This window comes from Gobius niger (genome assembly GCF_951799975.1).
Source record: "Gobius niger genome assembly, chromosome: 7".
NCBI classification, from domain to species: domain Eukaryota; kingdom Metazoa; phylum Chordata; class Actinopteri; order Gobiiformes; family Gobiidae; genus Gobius; species Gobius niger.
The window spans coordinates 6,032,590-6,040,161 of NC_136858.1; the positions used below are offsets into that span (position 1 = coordinate 6,032,590).

The window sequence follows — 7,572 nt, forward strand, 5'->3', positions numbered from 1 at the left end:
AATCGCAGGGCGAGCCGACTTTATCCCGCCTACTCGGCCCGGCACGGTCATTTAAATGATGTTGGATGCTGAAGCTGCCTCTGATGCTGATTCTCTGAATGTAGAACGCTGAACGCATCCTTCTGCTCGTCACGATTTCGGTAAGAACTATTTATTCCTTTCTGTCTATTTTCGTGTAGGACTTAGCTAGCCCGTTTTCTGCCGCTAAAAGCACTTTTTGTATTGTCGATCAGCCAATGTTGTAAACAAACTTTTACCGTAGGTGCGCGCTGCGCACTACTACGAGCAGTACTTACTGCTACAGTACTAGCTACGTAGCTTAATATTAAGTAGATGAAAAATGTAACACTCTACCCTGTCACCAAATACCATTGAGCATGTGTTGATGTCATATTCATCCAAGCGCACAAAATTGTTTATGGTTTATTTGTAGGCAAATAGCGCACTTTTGCGCCAAAATAATCCGCCTTTTTTTTGATAGACTATCAAAGCTATAGCTATACAATCTATGGTAACAAAACAGTAAAAACATGAATAATAATAATGAATAATAGAATACAATATAGATCTAATAGTGTTTGACTGGTCTGCTAGAGTTATTGACAGGATTGAGCTGGTGTGTTACATATCATTTGTTGCATACATGTTTGATGCATGTCTGTGTAATCCTCATTTCAGGCCCTTGCCATGACAACTTAACGCAGTTACACTATAACATGATAAAAACTGCTTAACTGTCATTACAGAAAATGTCCAAACAACAATTTAAAAGCCACAAGGCTATGGATGACACTGAGTGGCTGAAGCGGCTCAGGTCTTTTGCCTCCACTGGTGTCTGGCCATCAGATGCAGGCAACCGACCTGCTCCAAGGCAAAAGAGGTGGTACAGTCTGTATCAGAAGGTATGTAGGAAAAGTATCAAAAAGTAGACATATTATATTTTCAATATGTATGAGCATCAAACAAGAACTTAAATATAAGTAAGTGGCATCATTTGGTTTGTTTACAGATAGAGAAGTGCCCTATGCAGCTGAGAGGCCAGCAGACACTTTTCTCCCAGCCACAGAGGTGTTTGTGTGGATTTCATCCTCATAAGGTAGGCTACTTTGGCCTCTTTCAGCTTAACTACAGCTGATGCAATCTGCACACAATATAAAGATGTGGTATGTCTTAACATTAATGTATTCTTGGACAATTTCTGTTGTTTCTGTCTGGGTTGGTTTGGCAACAGGTCTGCTCCACAGCAGAGGAAATGGCGTAGCAGGTAAAAGAAGGTCATAAGGTTAAAACTAACTACCACTAATAACTAAATAAAACAACACACATCTGAATTTGTCACGTCATTGCATGAAAGGGAGACTCATACGTTATTGTTTATACTATTAACTATTACTACTTCTATAGAATAGAACAGTAGTATTGTGCTTTCTTTAAATCACTGGTGATTGTGTCCATCTTCTAAGTCATCTGTCATCTGTCTTTCTTGGGAATTCTACAGTATACAGTGGGGAAAAAAGTATTTGGTCAGTTTCCCATAGACTTTCTTTTGGATTTTGGTCAAATACTTTTTTTCCCCCACTGTATATGCACTGTTTTATACATTTTTGTTATGCAGCAGCAAGTGCCAACAGCCTCATCTAGACCCACAAGCAGTGCAGACCAATCAACTAGTGGTGCATGTAGCTCCCTAATGGTATGTAGATTTTACAGCTTTATGTGAGAATTTGTGTGAAAATTCATAAAAGAAATATTTTTTTATTCTTTTCATATTTCAGCTCCCACCCACTGCTCCAGTAGAGCATCCCGCAGGTGTCTCTACACCAGCAAGTCCGGTGAAAAGGCCCAAGCTCACCCTTGCTTCGGTACATATGATGGCATGTGTTTTAAAATGGTTCACGATTGTCATATTAATAATTCTCTTTAAAGTTTGAAAGGCCCAGATTTGGTGGAAAGCATGTGGACAGTGCAAAGCCAAATTTAAATGTTGGACGGAAAGCTCATGTAAGTAATCAATATTTTCTATTTCTTTGCTACTAATGACACCATTTTTTTAACCTTGTATTTTTAGACTCATTCAGCCACTGCTACAAATGTAGCTGCCAGTGTGTGTGAGGCTCCAGTGCCAGCAGGTGGTCCTCCTCAAGCCATCTCCCCACAACAGCCTCCAAGTGAGGAATCGTTCTTTCTCGCTCCTCCATTAACGCCTCCAAAACAACGGCATCGGCCAGCAGAGGGTCAGAGTTTTGGAGTGAATGTGGTAAAACTTTTCACTTGTTACTAAGTTTGGTTAATTTTTTTAATTATTATTTTTTTTATTTGACCTGTCCTTCTCTGTGTCTACAGAGTGCATTTCAGCCTGGGCACTCTGCTGAACTTCCTCTCCTGTGGCCTAAAAGCATGCCCCTGGAGGATCAGCAATGGGTCTCCACAGCATTATTCAGAGTTGGTGCTCGTGGGAAGTTGGAGCTCCAGGACCATCTCCAATTGTGGTATTTCCCTCCTCAGCCATCCCTTATTTACCACCAGGCACCAACATCAGCCAGATTTTTTGCCCATCCTATGCTGCTGTGGATGCCGTATAGGCTGTGGAAAGTCAGGCTGCTGTGTGCGGACCAAGCCTGTAGAAGCCCTCTGAGTAGTGGAGGTCTTCACAGGCGGGTGCGTCAGGTCCTTGACATTGACCGCTTTTACAACATGGTCACAGAGACTCTGATTTGCTCCAAGTGCCGCCGCAGCTACCTGTCTTGGAATAGGGAAATACTTCAGCAGCTGGACATGGCCCACCGCTCTGAGTTTAGGGTCATTCTTACTCGCCGGTATGTTGCATTTTTAGGTGATTTTGTCAGTTGTTTATCCATGTATACATGATTTATTTATTATTACAGATATGCCTGTGACATCAGGGTGATACGTCTCCTACGGGAACGTGGTCTGGGGAATGGCCCTGTCCGACTGATTGGCCAATTGAAAGAGAACCACAGTGAAGAGTGGATGAAAAGGGTGGCGCGGTATACCAGCGAGTGTGCTTCTTTTACCAGCAAAAGTTGCCTGATGCCGTCAACATTTGAAGAGCCTCCCCAACCTGTGGCAATTCCCAGCTATAAGTGGCTTTCAGTGGTGTACAGCCAAGACATCCTGTTCAGGCTGGAGGATATCAAGGCTAGTATCACCTCCACTTATGGATCCCATCTTAAAACTGGATTCCACCAGAAAGGTACATCTCTAATTTTTATGCTGATTGTTTTTCTATTTAAATGTAAATAGAAATGAAACCTCAAATTAACAAACAATTAAACAGTAGGGAAGGAAGAACACAAGAATTACATTGCAGACATAGCCACTAAATTATTTTTTAAGACATCACACGCATAAGCTCTATAATCATGCAATACAACCACTGAAGGTGTTGCTACAAGCGGCTTAATACATATGTTTGTTTTAGATCACCAAAAAGCTCTCGGGTCCGGCAAAAGGCACAGCACAGTGGCTGACATCAGTCGGCAACGAGATGGGTCAAGTGCTCATCAGTGTCATGACTGCTGGTGAGGGACCAGGTTTGGATCTCATGGCAGCTGGCTTGGTAGACAGGTATGTTTCCTATAAAACATTTGCCGTTACATGAAATTAAACTTGTCCTTAGTTTAGAATTTACTATTTACTATTTGTCATTGTAATTTACTATTGTTTGATGATGAACATTGAATTATTTTTGATCATTATTTATCGCAGGTATAAAGCTGCTGGTGTAGAGTCTCCTGTTGCTCTCTATGTGGACTGTGGCTGCTGCAAGGATGTGGGTGAGACCAAGCTGAAGGCCAGATTTGGTGGATGGCCTGACTTGATTGTGCGCCTCGACATCTGGCACTTTATGCGGCGCTTGGCTGTGGGATGCACCACTGATGCACACCAGCTCTACCCCACTTTCATGGCTCGCATGTCAGCATGTATATTTGAGTGGGATGCTGCTGATGTGAACAAGCTGAGAGAGGCAAAAAGAGCACAGCTAAAAGAGCAAGGCCTGGTTGCTCTGACGGAGAAGCAGCTGGATCGGCACATTAAAAAAGAAGAGTTGGAGCTGCACTGCAGGAGGAGGACTCGTGGAGAAGAGCAAACCATCCGGCTGTTGGACCAGCTCATCAGTGAGCTCATCAGTGACAGGGGTAAGGATGCCCTTGGTGTTCCTCTTCTGGACCCCATCAGAATGCAGCACATCTGGCGTGTTCAGAAGAGACATGTGAAGTGCATTCAGGACCCACCTGGTGTGGCACTGTACACCCAGACAGGCACCATCACCAAGGGAGGAATCCAACTGCAGACACTGCGCTGTGCCAGAGGCTTCACATCTTTGGAGTCATTCCACTGTCACTTACACCGGTTCATTCCAGGTACGTGCAACTCAATAATGTTTATGTTTAACACAAATACTCTACCTTATTCCATTCTGATGTTTTTTGTATTTACTTTAGGAAACAGTGCAAACTCGCTCAACTTCCAGATCTACCTCCTAGATGGGCTTCATCGCTGGAACCACAACAGGGCAGCAGCTGCTCTGGAGGCAGAGGCCTCTGGCCTGCGCACATACTCGGGCGAGCTGGCTCACAGTGTGAATACCGATTATGAGAAGGTTTTTGGCAGGAAGCTGATTCCTTCTTTTACACCACCCGCAAAGTACACAGGTATTCATATGTAATGTTGTATGTTTATGCCCATAGTTCTTTCTCTGTCTCTATGTAGTTTTTTGTCTTCAACATTGGTTTTGCATTTTCAGGTGAACTGATTGGACTGCAGTACCTGTTGAGGCAGAACAATGAACCGCTACAGTGTATGGCGCCAGACTCCGAGGAAGCAAATACACTGCTGGAGCAGATGGAAGAGCCGGTAGAGACTGATGAGGGCTTTGAAGAACATATTGAGGTCACTCTTGCAGATTTACTTTTGGACACATCTGATATAGAAGTGCTTCCTGCTCCTGCTGAGCTTTCTGGTCAGTCTGCTGCTCCTGTCCAGTCCACTCACCTGCTGGGGGTCCAGTCTGCTTCTGCTGCTCCCGCTCCGTCCACTCACCTGCTGGGGGTCCACTCTGCTTCTGCTCCTCCTGCTCCGTCCACTCACCTGCTGGGGGTCCAGTCTGCTTCTGCTGCTCCCGCTCCGTCCACTCACCTGCTGGGGGTCCAGTCTGCTTCTGCTCCTCCCGCTCCGTCCACTCACCTGCTGGGGGTCCAGTCTGCTTCTGCTCCTCCTGCTCCGTCCACTCACCTGCTGGGGGTCCAGTCTGCTTCTGCTCCTCCTGCTCCGTCCACTCACCTGCTGGGGGTCCAGTCTGCTTCTGCTGCTCCCGCTCCGTCCACTCACCTGCTGGGGGTCCAGTCTGCTTCTGCTGCTCCCGCTCCGTCCACTCACCTGCTGGGGGTCCACTCTGCTTCTGCTCCTCCTGCTCAGTCCACTCACCTGCTGGGGGTCCACTCTGCTTCTGCTCCCCCCGCTCCGTCCACTCACCTGCTGGGGGTCCACTCGGCGTCTGCTCCTCCTGCTCCGTCCACTCACCTGCTGGGGGTCCAGTCTGCGTTACCTGGACAATCTACACCCTCAGAGCAAGTTGTAAGTGAAATACCAGTGTGCTTAATATTTATTGATGCTTGACCTTCTTGAAACACTTCAAATCTTATGTAATACTTCCTCCTAGGCTGTGGATGAACAGAGTTTGGCAGGAATGGATCGAGTAGATGAGCTTGCGGAATACTTGGTGGAGCTCCGAAATGAAAAAGGCCTCACTCTGACCAATCAGCAGGCCAGTACAATTGTGGGTCTTTGGCAGAACTTGGAAAAACAGGATAAGGACCGGATTTCCTACGCTGCTCGACATCAGGAGAGACTGCTCACCGGTCGGTTTAGGTCTCCGAAAAAGAAGGCTGTATATGCAGGAGTTGAAAGCACAAAAAGGTGTGTACTTGGCTCTACTGGTTCAGCTGCTCAGTGGCCAAACTGCTGCCGTCTTGTTGAAACAATATTCATCAGATTGTGCAACATTCATAATAGCCCCAAGAAAATTGGACATCAAACCCATTCAAGATGGTCATTAATTCTAAATGATTATAAAAAAATTCGACAGCTCATCTTGAGCAACGGCATTGTTATGAAAAACACAACTCTGCAACTTGTCACTGTAAATCAGACCACATTGATACAGTGGCATAACAAAAGATTCAAGGCACAAGAAGTTGCAATTCTGATGCAAGGGTTAGTACTGCCTGATGAGCGCCCCCTTTCCAGTGAACCGCAACTCCCAGTAAACACTAGGCCCACTCAAGTCACACCACACATGCACGAACACACTTACAACCTGCCACCTGACACAGCTGGGCAGGCGAAAACCAAAATCACCGTCAAAGATAGAGGTGAGCTGAGAACCATTCAGCCAAAACAACATCCAACTCAGCCAGCAGTTTTTTACATGCCCTTTTTAATGCCACCGACCACTACAGCACCGACCACTACAGCAAGTAGCATTCTGCTTGTGCCGCCGCCGCAGGCCACAGCACCCAGTACAGTTTGCACACCACAGTCTGACAGCACAACTGGCCCTGATCAAACACCACAAAAAGAGAAACGCAAGTACATTAGAACAGTAACATCCAACAGATGCACTAAATGTGGAGAGCCACGCACCACAGACACCGGCCATAGCCAGTTCAAAGGCAGAATTTACTGCCCAAACAAGGAGACCCTAACCAAAGAGCAGTGGCTGAGAATGATGAGAAAATAAGTTATACATATACCTGTATTTTTTGTGAAGATTTTGTTTTTATTGTAGTGTTGTGGTTTACAATTGTCCATAGCCGTTTATTGGGCTGAATGTCTATCATATGTGTCTGCACGTAGCCATAGCCCATTGTATCAGATGACGTATGACATACCCGCTGTAAAGTTCCGAGCTAAACTATTTAGAACACGGTCTAAAGCTTGATCAAAAGATGGAGTCGCCGCTGTCCCTCCTCGTTCTGTGATTCCCAAATCCATGCGAAAATTGCTGCTGTGCAGTTTGAAATGATTCGAGCGCACACAGCAGCACGGGTATTCCCAGGCTGTGTGCTGCCCACAAAATATACACAAATTGTTGTATTTGTTCAAGGTTAATATGATGTGTATATATTTCAGATCAGTTCAGTTTTGTTTGTTTTTCTTTTTACTTGTAAATAGTTATTTATTGTAAACTAGCTGAGACCCGGCCTTCGGCCGGGCCTCGCTAGGCTCCACATTTGATATTCTGAGATTATGAGTGATTACAAAGAAATGTCCAACCCGTCACACAGTTCAGCTGTAGAGCAGTGGTTCCCAACCCATTCCAAAAACTATGGCCACTAAATGTGTGAAATAATGAATGCTAAAAATAATTTCAAACAAACAGCAATTGGAGTGTTTGATGCACCTGTACTCCTTTCTTATTAACTACAACGACAATATGTTCGCTAAACTCGGGGAACAGGATTCAAGAGACAGTGGAATAAGTATGGATAAATATTAGGGGTTCAGCTCTAACGGTTTGGGTCACGGTGCAGGACCCGTGGTTTGGTG

General features: G+C 45.2%; 1 long non-coding RNA gene across 2 annotated transcripts; it reads left to right on the forward strand.

Annotated features, from left to right (window-relative positions):
- Positions 1-1,008: 1,008 nt before the first annotated feature.
- On the forward strand, positions 1,009-1,862 carry LOC306965727. 2 transcript variants are annotated; one of them, XR_013793057.1, is made up of 4 exons: positions 1,009-1,096; positions 1,232-1,264; positions 1,619-1,693; positions 1,776-1,862. It is a non-coding gene; the product is annotated as an uncharacterized lncRNA (long non-coding RNA). The 2 variants fall into 2 exon arrangements; XR_013793058.1 differs by having other exon boundaries at positions 1,058-1,096; positions 1,616-1,693.
- The last annotated feature ends 5,710 nt before the right edge of the window (positions 1,863-7,572 follow it).